General features: G+C 45.5%; 1 protein-coding gene and 1 long non-coding RNA gene across 2 annotated transcripts in view; one reads left to right on the forward strand and one right to left on the reverse strand.

The window, feature by feature from the left end:
- Positions 1-21,433, forward strand: part of LOC111158711 (parkin RBR E3 ubiquitin protein ligase) — a 1,042,614-nt gene that overhangs the window by 1,013,401 nt on the left and 7,780 nt on the right. The gene's annotated exons all lie outside the window — the stretch shown is intronic.
- On the reverse strand, positions 4,265-9,978 carry LOC111158712. The gene is made up of 4 exons (XR_002641372.1): positions 9,577-9,978; positions 9,118-9,465; positions 5,226-5,377; positions 4,265-4,861 (listed from the first exon to the last, which is right to left on the reverse strand). It is a non-coding gene; the product is annotated as an uncharacterized LOC111158712 (long non-coding RNA).

Raw genomic sequence — 21,433 nt, forward strand, 5'->3', positions numbered from 1 at the left:
ATAAATAAATAAAATCTTAAAAAAAAAAAAGAAAAGAAAGAAAAAGAAAAAGAATTTTAAAAATGAAGATAGCCTGAAGAACTTATGGGACATCATCAAGGAGACCAATATCCAGATTTTAGGGGTCCTACTGGGAGAAGAGAGAAAATCAGAAAGCTTATTCAAAGAAATAATGGCTGAAAACTTCCCTAACCTGGTGAAAGAAACAGATATCCACATCCAGGAAGTTCAAAATGTACTAAATGAGATCTAAAGAGATCCCTATCAAGACACATTGTAAATTGTCAAAAGTTAAAGACAAGAAGAGAATCCTAAAAGCAGCAAGAAAAGGCAACTTTTTATGTACAAGGGAATTCCCAAAGGACTGTCAGCATATTTTTCAGCAGAAACTTTGCCATCCAGAAGGGAGTAAGGTGATATATTCAAAGTACTGAAAGAAAAAAAAACCAAAAAACTGCCAACCAAGAATTCTCTACACAGCAAAGTTGTCCTTTAGGACTGAAAGAGAGAGTTTTCCAGAAAAACAAAAGCTGATGAAGTCCATGACCACTAGACTGGCCTTAGAAAAAAATGTTAAAGGGAGTTCTTCAAACTGAAATTAAATGCCTACCTCAAGAAACAACAATAAAAATCTCGAATAAACAATCTAACTTGACACATCAAGGAGCAACAAAATTAAGAACAAACTAAGCCCAATGTGAGTAGAGGGAAGGAAATAACAAAGATCAGAGCAGAAATAAATACTACAGAAGGGACCCTGGGTGGCTCAGTTGGTTAAGCGACTGCCTTCAGCTTGGGTCATGATCCCAAGGTACTGGGATCAAGCCCTCTGTCAGGCTGACTGCTCAATGGGGATCCTGCCTCTCCCTCTCCCCCAGCCACTCCCCCTGCTTGTGCTCTCCTGCTCTTTCTCAGTCAAATAAATCTTTAAATAAATAAATGACATAGAGACCAAAAAGATTACAGAAAACAACGGTAAAATTAAAGCTGGGTTTTTTTTTAAGATAAACAAAATTATCAAACTTTTATGATAAACAAAATTAGCAAACCTTTATTAGACTTGCCAAGAAAGAAAGGTCTGAAATAAATAAAATCAGAAATGAAAGGAGACCATACAACTGATACCACAGGAACACAAAAGATCATGAAACTACTATGAACAATTATTCACCTGGATTTGGACAACCTAGAAGAAAAGAAGAAAAAACATACAATTCAATCATACAATTCAATTATACAAGATTGAATCATGAAGAAATAAAAAATCTGAATGGACCAATTACCAGTAAGAAGACTGAATCAGTAACAAAAACCTCCCAAGAAGAGCCCCTGGGTGGTCAATCAGTTAAGCCTCTGCCTTCGGCTCAGGTCATAATCTTGTGGTCTGGGGATGGAGGCCCTAATTAGGCTCCTTGCTGAGCAGGGAGTCTGCTTCTCCCTCTTCCTCTGCCTCTGTCCCCACTCCCACTCATTCTTTCTCTGTCAAATAAATAGTTAAAATCTTAAAAATAAACAAACAAAAAATACCTCCCAACAAACAAAAGTGTGGGATCAGGATGGCTTCACTGGTGACTTCAAGCAAATGTGTAAAGAATTGCCACCAGTTCTTCTCAAAGACTTCCAAAAAATAGGAAGGGAATACTTCCAAACTCATTTTACGAGGTCAACTTTACCCTAATGCCAAATCCAGACGAGGGAATTACCAAAACGGAAATTACAGGTCAATATCCGTGATGAGCATAGATCCATAAATCCTCAACAAAATATTAGCAAATCCAATTCCATAATACAGCAAGAGGATCATACATCATGATCAAGTGGGATTTATTCCAGGAATGCAAGTACAGTTCAACATCCACCAGTCAATATAATACATTAACAAAATGAAGGATAAAAATCATATGAGCTTCTCGATAGATGGAGAAAAAGCACTTGACAAAATTTAGCATCCATTCCTGATAACAACACTCAACAAACTGTGTATAGAGAACATATAGCTCAGCATAACAAAGGCCATCTAGGACAAGCTCACCGGTAACATCATACTCAATGGTGAAAAGTGGAAAAGTTTTTCCTCTAAGATCAGGAACAAGACAAGGATGTCCATCATTTTTATCCAACATAGTACTGGAAGTCCCATTGAGAGCAATTAATCAAGAAAAATAAATAAAAGGAATCCAAATAAGAAAGGAAAAAGTAGGATCTCAATTTACAGATGGCATAATTTTATATACAGAAAACCCAAAAGATTCACCAAAAACCTGTTAGAACTAATAAACGACTTCAGTAAAGTTGCAGGGTATCAGTATACAAAAATCAGACATATAAATGGCCAACAGGTATATGAAAAGCTGCTCAACATCATTAAACATCAGGGAAATGCAAATCAAAATCACAGAGTATCAAAAAGACAAGAGATAACAAATGCTAGCAAGGGTATGGAGAAAAGAAACTATGAAAAACAGAATGGAGGGCCCCCAAACAATTCAAATTAGAACTACTGTATGATCCAGAATTTCCACTTCTGAGTCTATATTCAAAGGAAGGAAAATCATTTCAAGAAGATATTTGCATTCCCATGTTCACAGCAGCATTATTCACCGTAGCCAAGGCACAGACACAACCTAAGTATCTGTCAACAGATGAAAGCTTAAAGAAGAAAAAAAAAAAAATATATATATATATATGCAATGAGATATTATTCAGTCTTTTAAAAGGAAGGAAATTATGTCATTTGCAACAACACGAATGAAACTGGAGGGCATTATAAGACAGACAGAGAAAGACAAATCCTGTATGGTATCTCATGGATGTGGAATAAAAAAAGAAAAACAAAACTCAAACTCATAGAAACAGGGAGTAGAAAAGTAGTTGCCAGGGTTAGAGGATTGTAAAAATAGGGAGAGGTTGATAAAAGGGCACAGACTTTCAGCTATAAGATGTAAGTTCCAACGACCACTTGTATGACCTGGTGACTATAAGTGATGACTCTGTATTGTATAATTGAGTAGAACTGAAGGGTTTTCTCCCTCTCTCTCTCTCTCTCTCAGAGTAATATATGAGGTTTATAATCTAGTGACATAGAAAAACAAATAAGCAAATAATTAAAAACTATTTGCTGAGAGGCACAATCAGGGAAGTTGAGGACACTATGACAGCTAGTTTTCTAAGACGTTCAAGGAATTGGTCACAAGAAATGAAGTCTGAGACTGAGAAGATGAGCTATCCAGACAAAGACAGGACTTAAGGATGCTCTAGGCAGAGACGAAGTACGCAGCGTTCTAGAGATGGAGAATGGCGTATTCAGAGAAGCGAGAGCAGCTCAGTGTGATCACAGCATGAGGTGTTGGCGGCAGTAGCAACAGACCGAGCTGGAGAAATAGTCAGAGGGTAGCCAACAAAGGCTCATATGAGCCATGTCACGGAAGTGGAACTAAGAGCACTGGAAAGGCATTGAAGGATTCAAAGAAGTTTGACACCATCAGATGGGTGTTTTTGAAAGATCGCCAGAGGGGTGCCCGGTGGCACAGTTGGTTGAGGATCTGACTCTTGGTTTCCACTAAGGTCATGATCTCAGGGTGACCAGGCTCTGCACTCAGTAGGGAGGCTGCTTGGGATTCTCTGTCTCCCTCTCCCTCTGTCTCTCCCCCTGCTCATGCTCTCCCTCTCTCTCTCCCTCTAAAAATAAATAAGTCATTTTTTTAAAAAGAAAAAAAAAAAAGAAGAATCACCAGCTGCAGTAGGAGAAACAGTAGGGAACTGTAATAGTTTTCAGGAAGCAGACCCCATGACCAGGGGTTTGAGAGCAGGTGTGTGCAGGGCGCTCGGGGGAGCTCCGTGCAGAGAGACGGGGGCAGGGTTGAACGGTGGGGCAGCTACAACAGTCCTACAAGGAGCTCTGGAGCAGGAAAGGTCCTTCTGAGTCCCTCTGCATCACAGGGGCCAGGCTTTTGCATCCCTCTCATCCCCGGTGGTCCAAACCCAGGGTCGTGTGCCATACTGAAGCCACGACTACTGAACATGACCATTTGCTATCGCAAGGACTGCTGCGTGAGCACTCCAGCCCCGCAGGGCTCGGAAGCCCGCCAGGAGCTTTATTCCCAAATAGTGCCTAATTCTCAGCGGCAGAGCCCCAGATACCATCATTGTGACTCTCCTCTGGCCTGCAGTAGGCTCCCTGTGGTCTTTTCCCAGCACAGACATTGAACACCATGGGTGCATGGCCAGAGACAGGATGCTCTCAGGGCAGCCCGGCCCTCTGCACGGAGATTTGAGCTCCAGACCCCTTGAGGCTGCCGGTGCTCGCTGGCCACCAGTAACAGCCTTTTTTATGGCCACCAGCTGGTGGGTCTCCACCTCCACCCCGCATTTTAGAGTTTGTGTCCTAGGATGGCTCCTGCTACCAACTCCCATAGGTCAGGTTCCCAGGGAAACAGCCTCTGAGACTTGCACACAGGAGGGTCTTGGGAAGCCCTGTCCCGGGTAGCAGCAGAGCAGCAGCAGGAGGCAGGACTGAGCAGACGGAGGCGACTCTGTCTGAGCGGAAGACGGGGTGGAGCTGGGAAGTCAGGCGTCTCTCCAGAGTCGTCTGCTCTGAGACAGGGGGACCAGAGGCCGGCCTTTAGCATGCATCTGTGTCACTGGAGATGGCCTGTCCCCACATCCACGAGTGCTCTTTGAGGGAAAGTGCTGGATAGCGTCTCAGAGGAGAACCAGCAGCAGCCAAAGTTCCCAGCAGCTGCTGTGGGGCCCGATGTGGCAGCTGCCCACCACCAGATGCAAGCCCGGAGAGATGCCCGGTGCACTGGTGAGGGCAGCCAGGACGACCGAGAGGTGGGGCTGGACGTCGGGGCTGCGGACCCTGTCAATGAGCGAGAAGACAGAATGAGAGAAGCAGAAGTTCAAGTCAGTGCTCGGACTTCTGCCTTGGGCGGACGGTGGTGCCCTTCCCTGGAGGAAGAAACACTGCGGCAAAAGCGGGGTGTGCAGGGGGCGCCGGCTCGCTTGGACGTCGGAGAGCAGGTGTTCAGCGGATGAAGGGAGGGGTGCACAGGGCACCTGCGCGGGGATGCCCAGGCTGGAGCCAAACAAATAGTCCAGTCGCTCCCCCCTCAGCTGTGGTCCCTACCCCAGCCTCCTCCTCCTCCGGTGTCCAGCCAGAGGCCGGGAGGGGTGCCTCCCCGGGAAGGAGAATGAGACCAGGACGCTCAGACGAGCCTGGGTACCTGGATCTGTTTTGCCTTCGTATCTCATCCCCGTTATCTCTTGGCCGTTTTCTGTGCTCCGCGCATGCGCCTTGCAGAACTGGGAGCCTGGTGAACTTTATTCTCCCAGAAGTGCCGGTCCCGGTTATTTAGGTGTGTAGTTCCGGAATCATCTGTTGGTTTAAGTAAAGCAGGTTTATTGGTAACCACTTCCCTGAAGCCTTCAGGGCTGCACTCAGCCTGGTGGGGGGCGCGGGCGCCGGTGATGGTGATGCACCCCTGCGGGTGTGTCCCAGCACGTGGCTCAGTGCCAAGGAGCCGAGTGAGTGCCTGGACCCCCGCGCCCCCTGTCGCCCATTTCCCAAGCACTTAGCCTGCGAGGGGAGCAGGGCTGGTTCTCACTCCCCGGAACTGGTTCCGATCTTCCCCACTTGCAAGCAAATCCCTCAGATTCTAGCAGCCGTTGTTCCTCCCCTGCCACATGGGGCCAGTCAGATCTCCTGAGCTATAAATAATGAAACGAGCAGGCATGTGAATCACTTTATAGGTTGTAAAGTACTGCAAAACGGTAAAACCTGGGCTTCGGGTATTTTTAAGGCTGAATGCTAAAAATGTCAGGCATGACAGAGAGAAAATGAAAGATGACACCAAAGGACAAAGAAGTCGTGCAGGCACACGCGGACACACACGCACACACACATGCACGCGCACTCTGACACACAGACCGGACCTCAGAGGCAGACCCTGACCACACAGACCAGGTTCTCTGTCTCTCCAGGGACCCTCCTGCCCTTCAGACTGCCTCCTTGTTGTCTGGAGCCTTCACTCCAGGAAGAGCCCGCGCTGGGCCACTGGCTGCAGCACTTCCTGGGGCCCAGCCTCTCCCGGGGGGCCTCCCCCTCTCTCTGGAAGCCTCCCCGGCTTGGTGTTCACGCTGGGGAACACAATAGGCCAGGCGGCCTGAGATCCCTTACCTCAGCCCCAACCAGAGATTGGCCCTCCTCCCAGACAGCTTCCCAGAGCCCCCTATCCTCAGCAGCCCAGCTCTGAACACCTCCCCAGGCAGGGGCAGGCTCATGGGCAGGGGGCTGCCTCTGTGGCTTCTGGATCCAAGAGGGGAGTAGGAGTCCCGGCCAACCTGCTAGAGAAGGGCCAGATATAGACTCCTCTCCCTTATTTGCTGGTGTGTATCCTGTGTAACAGACAGAACCTCACACACACACACACACACACACACACACACACACACACACACCCTGCACACATGCACCGCCTCACCCCCCATGCCCCCCACAAACACACCCCACACCAGAGACTTTTATCTCCACCCAAGGAGGACATTCTGTGGGAAGCCTGCGGGAAGAGGGGACACATGGCTGCAGAGCACCCCCTCCTTCACCAGATGGCGCTACATCCTTAAGGGAGAAGATACTCGGCAAAAACCAGCAGCCAAAATGAAATGGGGGCCGGGGGGCGCGGGTGGCGGGACAAAGAGCATTTACCACTTTGGACTGACCACAAGGACAGGAGAATCAAAGGACTGTTTTCACAGGAGCAGCATCTCCGAGCGAAGGGCAGGTATGAAGAACTAAGAGCTGGCCACTGGCTGCTGTAAATCCTTCACTCACTGATAGATTAACAACGGGGCGGGGGGCGGGGAGAATACATGTGGTCACACGCAGGACGGCTTGTTGGCCGTTTGTGGGGAAAATGGTTCTTCTGTTCTATGTGATTACCTCCTAACAAATTAAGCCCCTGCCCAACGCAAGCCCAAAGGGCTTGCACGTTTAAATCGCTCACTTCTGTTTTCCAAATTTTCATTTCATTTCTCTCAGCGAGAACTGCCTGGGCCTCTCTCGTCGGCCCGGCCTTATTCTGTGAGGAATCCAAGGCAAGGCAGAAGGGTTTTGAAGTCCAACAGATCTGGTCTTGAAAATGAGTTTCAGCCACGACAAGCCGTCGTGGTTACTTTCTGTGACCCTGGGCTAGGTAGGCAGTGGAGCCCAGTGGGTCTGTCCAACGCTAGTCTAGCATTGACGTGAACACTTTTTTAGATTTGGCCAACATTCCATTTCCAGGTGCTTATTTCTTTAAGTAAAAGAGGTACCCATAATGTGGTGGGCCTCAACCAATCAGTTGAGACTCTTAAGAGCAAAGATGGAGGTTTTCCAGAGAAGAAAGAATTCTGCCTCAAGACTGTAAAACAGGAACCCTGCTCGCCTACCCTACAAATACAGGACTTGCCGGCTCCAACAGTCCCAGGAGCCAATTCCGTAAAATGAATCTGTATATTTTATACATGCATATATATATCCTGTTGGTTAGGTCTCCCTGGAGAATCCTGACCCATACGTTAGTTGTAGTCATTATTAAGTGACTCATGTAACCTCTCAACACCATGCTTTCCTCGTCTGTAATGTGATACTGTAAAATCGGGCAGATTTATTGAAATGATGCACACATAATGCCTAGCTCGGAGCCTGACAAATCAGAGTGTGTGCGGGATGAGGCAGATCTGTCCTCATCCATCCCCATCCCCCGTGTACATACACCGCAAGCTCTCGGGCCCCACCCCAGACCTGACTCAGAAACTGGGCTGGTACTGTCGGGGGTTCATGCAGCGATTCTGTGTTTCGGGGACCCCTCCAGCTGATGCAGATACACGCCCGGTCTGAGAAGCCGCCTTCTGCTAATGGAAGTGCCACAAGGCAGGGATGTTTTGGTTTGTTGTTTGATTGTTTGTCATCCCTTTTGTTTGCTAATGCATCCCTAGTACCTGGGATAGTGTCTGGCACATCACAGGTGCCCAACACTTGCTTACGGAAAGAATAGATTTTGGGGTCAGCTACAACAAAAATAATAGTCTGCTTGGTACTAGGACAGCCTCACTTGACACAGAGGACAAGGCTGTGTTCTCTGCTCTGGCTTCCTTTTTGCATGAGTGGTGCTTCCATATTCAAAATCCCCCGTCTATGTTGAAATTTTAGTTAATTACTTTGCTAAACAAGCCATGAACTAGAGATCTTTGTTACCAAAAATCCAAATTAGCTTATCTTCCTTGATCAAGTGTAGATGATTCCCCATATGTCAACTTGTAATAATAGTTGGAACACAAAGCACTTTAAAACACCCAATAGGGGCACCTGGTTGGCGCAGTGGGTTAAGCCTCTGCCTTCAGCTCAGGTCCTGGGATCCAGCCCCGCATCGGGCTCTCTGCTCAACGGGGAGCCTGCTTCCCCCTCTCTCTCTGCCTGCCTCTCTGCCTGCTTGTGATCTCTCTCTCTGTCAAATAAATAAATAAAATCTTTTTTAAAAGTCTGATAAATGATAGCTATTAATAATCTTGCTACTTAATATTTATGCTGTTCCATTTCTCCATCAATCTCAGAATAGGCTAATAGACATTCTTTGTTTTGCTTTCCCTCTGCGAAGCACTTAAGGTCCCACTGGGCAGGACTGTAGACATCCAGCCCAACAGTGCTCAGGGTACACATTGCACACCTGGCGGAAATCGCCATTGGTATTTTCATTAAAATATTCTAAATTTCATTTGAAAGTGTGGCCCATGAAGTTTGGAACTCAGTGGTGAGGTTGTAGCCTAGCACATGCCTCAGTCAGACACTCTATCACATACTAGTGCTCCAATGAGTTCTTAAATACATATATGTATATATATATATTCTGTGTCTATATCCATAGATATATAATACATACATAGAAATTACTAATATATATTCCTATTTAAATTATATATTATTAATAATAATGTATATATATATATTACCCCAAAAGAGACAGTAATCATTTTTAAAATGTGAGAATAATAAAGAAGAACAAAAAAATAAAATAAAATGTGAGAACAAATTCTGTTGTCACCTTTAGGCCTGAAAGGTAAGGCAATGCTCTGACTCACCAGCAGGGGGCAGACTGCTCACAAGAAGTGGCCTTCCACTAGAACACCTGTTAGATTTGCTGGGGTTCTGGGAAAGTCGGGAAGGCTGCCTGCCGTCTGCAGAGGTGGGAGTTGGCAGTAATTGCGTAGAAGTGATGTTATCTGGGCATTCAGTTTTGATGAGACGGGTGACACTTCCAAGCTGGCATTCGCCCAAAAACATTCACATCTGAATTAAGCCGACCATATCTTCAGCGATTAATGGCAATCACACCCTTTTTGGAAGTAGATTTGAACTTGACTTTCAGAATTAGGATTTACTTTTCCAAATGTTGTCTAAACAGATGTCACAAATAAGTTGCTTCAAGCCTGAAAGACAACACGCGTGTGAACAGTCTCTCCGTAGTCTAACTTACATATATATTAGCAACAAGACCCAGGCACAAATTTTAAAATGTACCTGAGGACCCCTTCATTTACCTGTATTGTCCAAAAGACAGTGAGGGCCAGTCCAGACTTGCAGCTTCTTTCTGAGTTTGTACGAACACGCATAGTCTGATATTCCCGTCTCCATCAGCCAGAGGTGAGGGTGACAAAGGCGGTGACTGATGATGATGAAGGTGATAATGAAAGAGGTGGTGGTGATGACAACAGAGTAATAACGATTATGGTCGCAGGAAGCAGGAAGTTAGCGCTCAGGTGTACCAGGCTTTGTACTACCTCCTCTGCCCATTTGTCTTACCGACTCACACCAGCCCTGGAAGTATGTACCACGTTCGTCACACTCACAGACGAGCCGAGCCTGAGTCCGGCCACCATCCAGTTACGCAGCAGGGAAAGAGTGAAGCTGGGACTTAGCTCAGGGGTGATGATTTCAGTTCCTGCTCAGCAGAGAGCCTGCTGCTCCCTCCGCTTGTGTGCTCTCTCACTCTCTCTCTCGCAAATAATTAAAATCTTAAAAAAATTTTTTTCCAGGGGCGCCTGCGTGGCTCATCATTAAGTGTCTGCCTTTGGCTCAGGTCATGATCCCGGGTTCTGGGATGAAGCCCGGTGTGAGGCTCCCTGTTCCCTGCTTCTCCTTCTCCTACTCTCCCTGCTTGTGTTCCCTCTCTGTGTCTTTCTCTGCCAAATAAATAAATAAATAAATAATTTTTTTCCCCGCCATATAAGCAAAAACCGTGGTCCCCTCTTTAGCCATAGATTAGCTGTCAGGCCAACATTTTCCTTGGCTAAAGCAATTTTGAAGTTATATAGGACAATGTAGGAAACTGCTGTTTTCAGCCATCTAATATGTGAGAAGAGGGAATTGTCCTATCCCACTCCCACCCCCACAGCACACACCATCCCATCTCTTGATGGGCCACCAGTAAGCAGGCACAGAGGCCCATGAAGTTAACCTAATTGTTACACTGCCCTATATGAGACACAGCCCATCGCAGGGGAGGGCGATAATGCTGAATCACCCAAGACCTTCACTGCTGGCAACACAGTAACAAGGCCCTGCTTTGTAGCTCAAGACTGAAGTCTAACAGAGAAAAAGTTTATCCAGCCAACCAAGGGAGATGGCCCCAAACCTCCCAGCAACTCACAACCCCCCAGCTGTTCTTAAAGATTCAAATCCAGACCTACTGAATCCAGATCCCCAGGGTGTGAGCACAAGAATCTGTATTTATTAAAAAAACAAAAACAACAACAACAAAAAAACAACCCTTTCCATGGTCCTGAAGCCGTGGGCATCTGGCCATTGCTTGCAATCATTCCAGAGGGATTTGAATAGCAGTATCGAAGACACTCCAAAAGGATGCTAGACTAAGACACGCTCATGTCCTTAGAAAGGGCTTGATAACAGCCCTTTTCCCTGTGATTGTTAGTCAAAGGTCTAACACAAACTGTCACTTGGGCACCCATAGCCTACTAGAAGGATGTTCTGGGGCTGTGTTTCTCTGTTCCCCAGTGTCAATTAGAGCTATAGCAGTGATGTGGGTCTCAGTGATGTGGTGCTCTGGCCCCCTGCGAGCCTCCGTGGTGGCTCTGTCCTGCCCAAGAGGAAGGCAGGCCTGAGGTGTAAGGTGCAGGGAGACACTCAGAGATAATAAGGACAAAGAGAAGGCATGGGCTTTGGCAGTTGGACTCTCACTCGTGTCCTTTCTAGAACGGTTTCAAGAGGCCACGTGGAAGTGAGAGCCAGAAAGCAATAGCGGGAGCATGAGGGGCCCCGTGGTGCTGGCCTGGGAAGCGAAGGTTTCTCCGTCTCCCCTGTTGGCTGCTCATGACCTTGTCATGGCCTTCAGTCCCTTAGTCCTCTTCGTACCATGTGAGATCTAGCAAAAGAAACAAATGGTAGTGGCAAGAGCATGGATATGAAATCGGGGAGCTCAGGGTTCCCTTCTGATTCTGCTGCTCAGACTGCGACCTTGGCCGAGTCCAGTCGTGTCTTGAAGCCCTGGCGGCAGAAACGGTCGACAGCCAAACCCGCCTTCCAGGGAGGCTACAGTTGCTAAACCGAAGATCGCCATAAAGCCCCTGACACGGAGAGTGCCCTTCCTAATGTAAGAGAAACAGCATCACCGTTTGTTCCTCAAACCCTTCCCCTCCTGGCTCCAAGATCCCGGAGCCGCCGGCCCCCCACCCCGCTCGGCACCTGCGCGCTGCAGGGGTCACAGCTCTGTGCCTAGACGCACACCTTTGTGTCAGCCCACACTGAAGGATTCATGGACTCAGCGGGAAAACAGGCCAAAGGACAAGACGGCTGATTCCATGAGCATCTGAGGAGTGGAACGCCCTATCATTTATTGGGAAAGGATTCCGAGATACAGCTTCTAAGTTATGCACAGAACCGCTTAATGCCTGTGGGGGTGGGGCAGGGGAGGCAATCACCTCTGCCACCAAAAAAAAAAAAAAAAAAAAATCATACCTTAGCAATTTTCTCTGAGTTAACTTCTAATTTTTCAAGGCTCTAAAACACCTGGGCCCTAATCGGTTGTAGGTAGTAAGAGTTACCTGTCCCAGGAGACAGAGGCTCCTGTCCCATGACACTAAAAAGCATTCCACACAGTCACCATTCTGCCTTGTTCCTGAGGTGCTGGGGGATTTCTCCTGCCCCAGGCTTTCTCCTCTCTTGTCTCTGATGATTACACGCGGGCATCTCCACCCGTGTCCTTGGCTTCTTGTCTCACGTGGGCTCCTAAGCCCTCCAAAGCTTTAGGCATCTCTCTGCAGAGTGGACACTGAGCTCTCTCGACCCCCACCTCGGGTCCCCAGGGTTGACACCCACACCTTCAGCTGCCGCAGGGATGTCCGCACCGGGCTGCCCAGCCAGGGACAGGACACCGTGTGCCAGCAGCTCATCCTTTCCCCGTACGACATCTTCTTCCCATGCGTCACTCCTTAATTTGATAAGTTGTCCCCACTGTGGTGCAGGGGGACCGGCCAGTGTCAGTGAGAGCCTGCCCTCATGCTGCTCCAGGCTTTAGACCGAATGCCCTCCCCGCGCTCCAGGTCTGCCTGTGGTTCCACACAGGCTCTGGAAGGACCACAGTGCAGTGGGAGCACCGAGGCTTAGGAAGCAAACAAGAGCTACGTGTGCCTTTCCAGCTACGTCTCCTTGGGGAGGTGATACAATCTCTCCAGGCTCATTTTCTGCATCTGCAAAACAAGGATAGCCTTTGCATGATTTCATGTGTGGGGTTATTGCAAGGATTAAAGGTGATAGATATAGTGTGTTTGGCACATAGTAGGTTCTCAGTAAATGGCACCTCTTATTCTAATAAAAACAACCTGTTTAAGACCGTGTGCAGTATGCCTACACCTTTCTGTGTTTCACGTATAGAATAATGTCTGTGTCCCCTAACACGTCAGGCTTCTCTGACTCTCTTGCTAGTTTGCACATGACCCCTGGGGCCCTCCTGAACAGGGGCTTTCCTTCTGTTTCCTGCCCTGTTCACTCACAATGGTTTACTTAGCATTTGTCACACCCCTAGTATGTAGTCAGGCCATTCCCTCTGTCTCAAGTGGCCCCATTTATCTATTCAAATTCTGCCCACCACTTGTGAAAGCACCTGCTTGGATACTCACTTCCTTTGAGTCTCTCCACCCTTCCAGAATCCTCCGTGCACCCTCTCCCAGGAGACTCGACGTATCCTTCCCTGGCATTGCTGCCAAACACCAGCTGCTCTCATAAGGGGGCACATCGCAGGTCGTGTCTTATCCACTCCGCTGGCTTTTCACATTCTGAGACGAGAAGCCCCGTTTTTCCAATAAGCCTTGCAGCTGAGCGCCGTAGTCATTGGCTCAGTCTGTCCCGAGGCTTGGAGTGCCCGCTGTGAGCTCAACCAGCACTAGGGGCTGGAAAAGGTTGCCCAGGGATGCGTGTTGGGCAGCATTTTCATTGGCCTGTTTTGAATGTGTCTGCTCTGAACGTTGGGTCTGAAACCGCAGCACTTGTGTCTTCCTCTTTTCACCTTTGCAGCCCTGTGGACTTAGACCTGCTGTTATGATTTCAGATAGAATGACTTCATACTCATTCTCTCCCCTGACTTGTCTGAAATCTAATCTTGCGACTCAGGCGGCCACCTAAATATTGAACCATGAAGTGCTCAAGCCGGAACCTGGCACTTCAGCAGTTCGTTAAATTCTCTCCTTGTTGGTCAGATTCGGTGTCCAGAATTTGTAACACAATCGTGTGTATGTTCGTATGTGGTTGGGGCTATCACTAGCCTCTATTAATTGAAAGATTTACTTTGTCATTCCCTACATGTATAAAATGTGATGATACTCTAGCCATCTTCTTGAGCTGATCTGTGTCCTGATGCACCGCTCACCATCAGAGCCTAGAACTAGGTCCCTGGCTAGCCAGGGCTCTTCTCAGATTCGCTCAGCCCTGCTCCTTGGCCAGTCCATTTTGTCTCTCTTGTTCTTCGCCTCCAGATACAATATGGTAGGGCTTGTTCTCCAGTAACGAGAGCGGACAGGAAGTAGGGAGCTACAGCAGTCTGGAAATGTGTGGTGATGCTCTGCGGAAGGAAGGGTCAGCCAGCCAATGAGGCTTTACTGAGTGCTCGCTGTGTATCGGGCAGAACTCAGGACCCCAGCCCTGCTGCAAGCCCTAGATGGGATGGCTAATGAGCACGACATGCAGTGATCTATCCTCCCAGCCAGGATCCTCTGAGACAGAGAGCATTTCGATAATTTCATTGGGACAATAGGTAGAGATACTAGGTGTTTTAAAAGATAGTTTTTTTCCCTCGAGTGTCCGAAGCCCAGCAGATTAGGAAATGACTGACATGGAAAAGAATAGTATGTTCCTCCCAGATCCCGAGAGGAGGGGCAGGTGACACCCTGCAGGGCCCCTCGGAGAAGCACCCGGGCTGGTCAAGAGTCAGAGGAAGCAGGGAAAACATGGACGAGAACCTTTACTGTGGTCTCCATGGGAAGGAATGGGTAAGGCAGGGCGAACGGGCTTTGGATCAGCTGGTTTGAACAATTTCAGTGCGCTCTGGGGTACAGGAGCTGTCCTTCGTCGTCTGGGACCTGACCCAGGTGTGATTAGGACAGGGGAATGGTGGTCAGGAGTGTAGAAGCCCATTAGAGGAGGTGGCTGGGTATGGGCTCTGGATCGGTTGGTTTGCCCGTGAAGGTCATGCTAGAGTTGTTTACTGTCCCTTGGGAGGGGCGGTCCCTCTGGTGTCCAGGGTGCCCCACATGTCAAGGCATCAGCATAAAACAATGTCTCAGACACACAGCAAACCAAGACGCATGGTCACCCTATCAACACGAGAAGCTTGTCCCCTGTGCCCCCTCTCGCCACCTCTCTCAGGACCGCACCACACACCACTGGCCCACCCAGGGCTCTTCTCCCTGTCAACATCCTGGGAAAGCCCCGGATCCCTTTGCAGCAGTCCACGCTCAGCCCAGGAGGTGCCAACCCAAGGCTCCAGGTCCTGGCTGGCCTCTAGAATGAGTAATAGTCGCTTCAGAGTTTCCAATGCTGTAAACTGTCCATGCATTTAAAATAAAGAAGAGGTGTGCTTTCTCCCCTACACAAAAGTCTTCAAAACCCGGAGTCTAGACAGGAAATGCTGACAAAGCAAAACCTTGAAGGTGAAAACAGAAATTGCTGCTCTAGCATGTTCCTTTCCTCCCTTCTACCATGAATCAAAACCTCCTTAGCTACCTACCACTCTGCTGAGATGCTGCAGGCCGACTGGCCGAGCCATTTCTGTTCACTCCAGTGTGCAGATGATTACACAAGAAGTGTTTTGTTACTCCTCCCAGGTGTGGAGTTGTCAGTACCCTATCCCGAGGGACCTTGAGCTGGGGATGCCAGGTGCACAGCCATTGGGGAGCAATCCTCGTGCATCCCCACTAACCCTGTTCTTGTCCTCCATGCTCTGGGGATCAGGAAAGAAGACAGAGAAAGCTGGTATTTTGACAGGAAATTATTTCTCTTTGCATGCCATGATTTTTATTCTTCTCTGAAAGATCAAGCAAATCAATAGAAATCCAGTTTTCTGGTTCTTTTTTTTTTTTTTTTAAAGATTTTACTTATTTATTTGACAGAGACCACAAGTAGGCAGAGAGGCAGGTGGGGGAAAGTAGGCTCCCCACCTAGCAGACAGTGCGGGGCTCGATCCCAGGACCCTAAGGTCCAACCTGAGCCGAAGGCAGAGGCTTAACTCACTGAGCCACCCAGGCACCCCTCTGGTTCTTAATAAACTTTCAATCATGTGCGGTTGATAGTCTCTGAAGCTTCTTGAAGTCACTCTCTGAATCTTTTTCTTGGGGAGAGCATAATATCCTTTGTCAAAATAAGCATTTTATTCACCCAGCTGAAAATGCTTTTTTATTTTTAAAGATTTTATTTATTTGAGAGAGAGAGAGAAAGCACAAGTCAGGAAGGGGGGATGGGGAGGGAGGCAGAAGGAGAGGGAGAAGCAGACTCCCAGCTGAGCAGGAAGCCTGATTCGAGGCTCAATTCCAAGACCACAGGATCATGACCTGAGCCGAAGGCTGAAGCTTAACAGACTAAACCACCCAGGCACCCCTGAAAATGCTTTTAATTTGGCAACATATGCACATGTCCAGAGGCAGAAACTTCCACCCAAGGGAATTCTGCTGAGGAATTGTCATGAGAAGTACAGACTCCTCTATAAAAACATATATCTCAAGGTTGTTTAGACCGATAAGAAGCCCCCACATTTTGAGATTAAGGAAGCCGGATGCATTCAGACCCCGGAAAACAATGCAAACTAAAATTCTGTCCACACACGCACACACACGCGCGCGCCTCTATAAATGATACGGGGAAAGGTTCATGATGTATTTTAAAGGAAAAAAATGGATTACAAAAATAATATGTATAGTATATGTAAATTTTTTAAAAGACTGAAAATATAGGCATAAAACTGTAGACAGTGGTTATATCTGGTGAGGGGCTGCAGATGATTTTTATCATCCTTTAATCCTTTTCTTCATCTCTCAAAATTTTCTTAATGAGTATGTACATTTTGAAACGAGATTTTTGAAATTATCTACCTTTAAATAGTGATTGCAATCACATAATAGTACCAAAAATGAGAGAATCTGAAACTTATTTTACTGTAATTTCCATATACATATTTAAAATAAGATTTGGGTTTTAATATGAAAAATTAAACACATTAGATATGTGCATACATAATATAGTATAAAGCAAAGGAATATACTATATTAAGCAAAGGAATAATGATTTTCAAGAAGTAAAGTGAACACACATGCACCCTGCCCACTGTAAGAAGCAGAGCTTCGAGCCGACCTCTGACATCTGACCGTGAGCCCTTAGCCAGCCCGCCTCCCTTTTGCCCAGGGAGACCACTGCCCTACATCATACATGAATCACCTTCTGTATGTATTTGGGTTTTTAACATGCATTTGCTTTTTCTTGCTATCTAATGAGTGTTTTTTGAAAGCACCTATACTTTTATCACAAATTAACCCCTTACTAAAATTCAACATTTCCCTTATTAGGAACACTGACCATAAACTAGAGTAATTTTAGAGTAATTTTAGCACTACCTGTGGCCCAATCCAATAGAAGTTACTTACATTGTCATATCAAGTTACAGTTTCTACAGATGTCCTGAAACATCACTTATGCTCATCACAACCTCAAAATAATTGTGATTTTACATCAGTCACTGGATCCTGCTAACTAATGTGTTAACAAGAACAAAAAACAAAAAGTACTATGCCAAAAAAAAATCTATTATTTAATAACCATATTTCAAGATAGCTGGCTCCTTTGAATTTTACATTTTGCAATTTAAAACTTCCTGAGAAGTCCAAAGACTGCCAAAGGGAACCATGGCACAAAAAAGAAAAGTTAAGAACCCCACTCTAGACCAGAGGCAGGTATGGTAGGTCCAGTAATGGCCCTTAGTAGTAGGATGCCTGCACCCTACTCACTGACCCCTGGGAATATGGTACCTTACCTAGCAGAAGGGACTTTGCAAATAGGATTGGGGGTGATTCCTAGATGATCCAACTGGGTCGCACCTAATTGCCTGAGCCCCCAAAGGGAGGGAAAATTTTCTAGATGAAATCAGAGAGATGGAGCAGAAGAAGAGGCAAGAGATATTGAAGCATGAGAAGGACTCCTCCTCCACCTTTGCAATTGTTGATGAAGGGAGCCAAGACCAAGGGAATGCAGGAAGCCTCTAGAAGCTGAGAATGACCCCCAGGCGACAGCCAGCCAGGAAACAAACCCTCAGTCTGCAGCTGCCAGCAGCTGAATTCTACGATGGGCAATACATAAATGAATGAACATGACTGTTTCAATAAAACTTTATTTACAGCATAGTGGCAGACCAGATTTGGCCAATGGGCCAACACTTTCTCTAGATTACCGTTCACTTCACACCTACTGTGACTACTGAGCTATTTGCCGTCATTTCTGCCACTTGATACTTTTGATATCTTTCTATATTTCTTTACTTCCATTTCTTGCTTTCTTTTTGACTTTTTGTTTGCTTTTTCCATTAATTCTATTTTTTTCCTTATTCAGACGCAAAATACTTTCTTTTCTTTTAAAGTTTACACTAGAAATGTAAACATCTTAATGTGACAAAGTCAATGACCCTCAGCCTAAATAATATAAGCACCTTAGAGTCACTGAATTCTGTTACTTATATGCAGTTCTTGTCCAGCATTTTAGTTCTACCTCGATACTTTTAAACCAATAAAGTGAACATGATTTTGATAGTTTTATATAGTCAGTATTTGCTTTGTTGTACTCACACAAAAGTATTTTCTTTGCTCACAGTTGCTTCTTGTAACTCAGGTCTTCCTTTGGATTTGATCCTATTGGGTTTTTCCTTTAGTGAAGGTCTGTTGATGAGAAATACCCAGTATCTTATGTCTGAAAGTGTTTTTATTAATACTTATTTTGAAAATTAATTTTGCTTATCTATAATTCTAAGTAGACTGGTTCTCCTTAGTACTTCGTGGATCTTATACTACTATCTGCTAGCACCCATGGGTTAAAGAAATCTGCCGTCAGAATAATTGTAGCCTCTTTGTAGTTAATCTGTTTTCTTTGCCTCTGTCTTCAGTACTGTTTCCCCTGCATGACCTCTGTTATCTTGGTCTGGAACTCTAGAGAAGTGGACTTTCTCACTCTCTCCCCACTAACTTATACTCTCCATTTCATATTTTTTACTGTTTGCTCTCTGCTCTGCAGTCTGTATAATTTCTCCAGCTTCATCTTCCAGTTTACAAATTCTCCCATCATTTGTATCTAATTTGCTATGTAATCCTTCAACTGAGTTTCTAATTTTAATCATTGGTTTCTTTTCATTCAGAAAAATGCACAAAAGAAATAGGTTTTCTTTTTCAAATCTGCCTGGTTCATTATAATAACCTCATATACCTCTACCAAACTTCTCATGCTTTTATTTCTTGGAGCATATCAAACATATTTATTTTGTACTCTGTATCTGATCATTCCAGTATCTACAACATTTGCTGGTCGGATTCTTGAGTTTTGTGTTTCTGCCACTCACTAATGATAGCTTCTTTCCTGCTCTACTAGGTAACTTCTCTATTGTGATCTTTTGCTCTTTGGAGTTTTATTTGTGTGATTTTTTTTTTTTTTTGAAGTTTGGCTTTTTTAAGTATACTACTATATGGAAAATAGTTTTGCTTCAGCCAGGTTCCTGGGTGTGCTACCCGAGTATTTCAAATTAACTTTTTGTCTCGGGTTCTTTATTCAGCTAATAAATAGTGAATTCTTTTCACTACTAGTAATGAATTCTTTTCACAAAAACCTTGCGTATGAGGCTTAGTGGTTAGGAATTCTCAGAGAGGCTTTGTCTCCCCAACCTTCTTCACCATAAGGCTGGAACCAGCACAAATCTTTATTAATTCTTAATCCATTCTCTCCTCTGGGAAGACTTTTTTCCCTAGTCCATCAGCTGTGGAGGTCACCCCTGAGGAGTCTAGGTTGTCTGTGTATAATGGGAAAATTTGATTCCACCTTCCACCCTGCTCTGGCCCAGGTTTTCTCTTTGCACTCTCTCAGGGCCTATAAAGAGCCAGACTCTGGGCAGCCTGAGACGAGGAAAATACCCCCATCACAAGCCCCAGATTCCTCCTTCCCTTAACCAGGAGGATTTTCTCTTTCCCTTTCTAGGCATCAGGGATTTCCTTTCCTTCTCTACCAGATCAGCCATGCATTAAGCAAAGACTCATCTTCCATATTCCATCCATCATTTTTAGATGTGGAGACCAGGGAGAATTGCACTCAGTGCACAGTGTGCCATATTGCTGAAAAGCAACATTTTGAAATTAGTTTTTAGTAAGTAAAATTATATATTTCTCTGATCTAGATGCCCCCAATAGACAATGTTAAAGCCTCACTTTAGAGTTACAAGCTCCTGGGCCTTAAAAAGAAAATCTTGGAACATATGGTTGGGGGGGATGTATTTGCTGTGTATCCCTGAGGATTAGGCCCACGTGTGAATCTGAGCTGACTGGAAGATGTGTAGTTCAGATCAGAACCTACTTACTAAACCTTGCAACCACTCTCCTTAACCACACCTTTATCCCCCTGCACTCTCAGCCACGAGTGGCCTGTAAACTGGGGCCAAAGGGAGTTCTCAGTACCTGTGATTGTTCTTAGCCATTAAACTTACTCAGTTACATCCTAACCAAGTATTAACAAATCAGAGGACACCCTCTGAGTTATAAAGGAAGTTTCCTTTATGATGTAACAGAAAGAAATTTGCTTCTTCACTGCAAGGACCACGATTAGGGGGCACCCCATTGCCCCACCTGGTTCTTACTTCTGGGATCTTACTCCCAGATGATCAGCAGGTTCGTGTCTTGGTGTGCTATGTCATTTCTTCATTCACTGAGCTAAAATACAGAGTGCCTCCTAGGTACCTGGCACAAGACCAGACACTGGAGATGTGAGGAGGACACAAATGTGATCTTGGCTCCGGGCAAATTCACTTTCTATTGGAAATAATAAAAATATAAATACTAATTACAACAAAACCCACTAAATACTGCAAGTGAAGTACAAACACAGTGATTTATGTCATGATGAGCCCCAGGTGATGTAGGGAAGTGTTGAATCACTATATTACACACTGAAACTAATATAATAATGTATGTTAACTATACTGGAATTAAAATATAAAAAAACACAGTTATTTGCTTTATATTATACTGCTCTCTTTTTGAGATATAATTGATATGTGACATTATGTTAGATTTAGATGTACAACATAACAATTATATATATAATCACATATATAATATATATTACATATTTTATATATATATGTATGTGTGTGTATATATATATATATATATATACATATATATATATAAATGATGACCACAAGTTTAGTTAACATCCCTCACCACATATAAATACAACCTTTTTTCTTCTCATAAGAACTTCTAAGGTGTACTCTCTTTGCAACTTTCAAATTTGTTAACTACTTTCATTCCCCAAACCCACCTCTAGCCACCATCAGTCTGTTCTCTGTATCTCTGAGTTCCGGGTTAGATTCTACATATAAGCAAACCATATAGTATCTGTCTTTCTCTCTAAGTTACTTCACTTAGCGTCATGCACTCAAGCTCTATCCGTGTTGTTACAAAGGGCAGGATACCGTCTTCCACAGCGTCTGTCCAGTTTACGCCCCCCCAGCAACGCACAAGAGCTCCCTCTTCTCCACATCTGCCACTGTTCTCTCTTGTCTCTTTGCAATATCCACTCTAACAGACGTGAGGAGAAGTCTCGTTGTGGCTTTGATTTGCATTTCCCCAATGAGGAGCGCTGCACGCACCT

This window comes from Enhydra lutris, unplaced genomic scaffold, assembly GCF_002288905.1.
Source record: "Enhydra lutris kenyoni isolate GAN:26980312 unplaced genomic scaffold, ASM228890v2 scaffoldscaffold62, whole genome shotgun sequence".
NCBI classification, from domain to species: domain Eukaryota; kingdom Metazoa; phylum Chordata; class Mammalia; order Carnivora; family Mustelidae; genus Enhydra; species Enhydra lutris.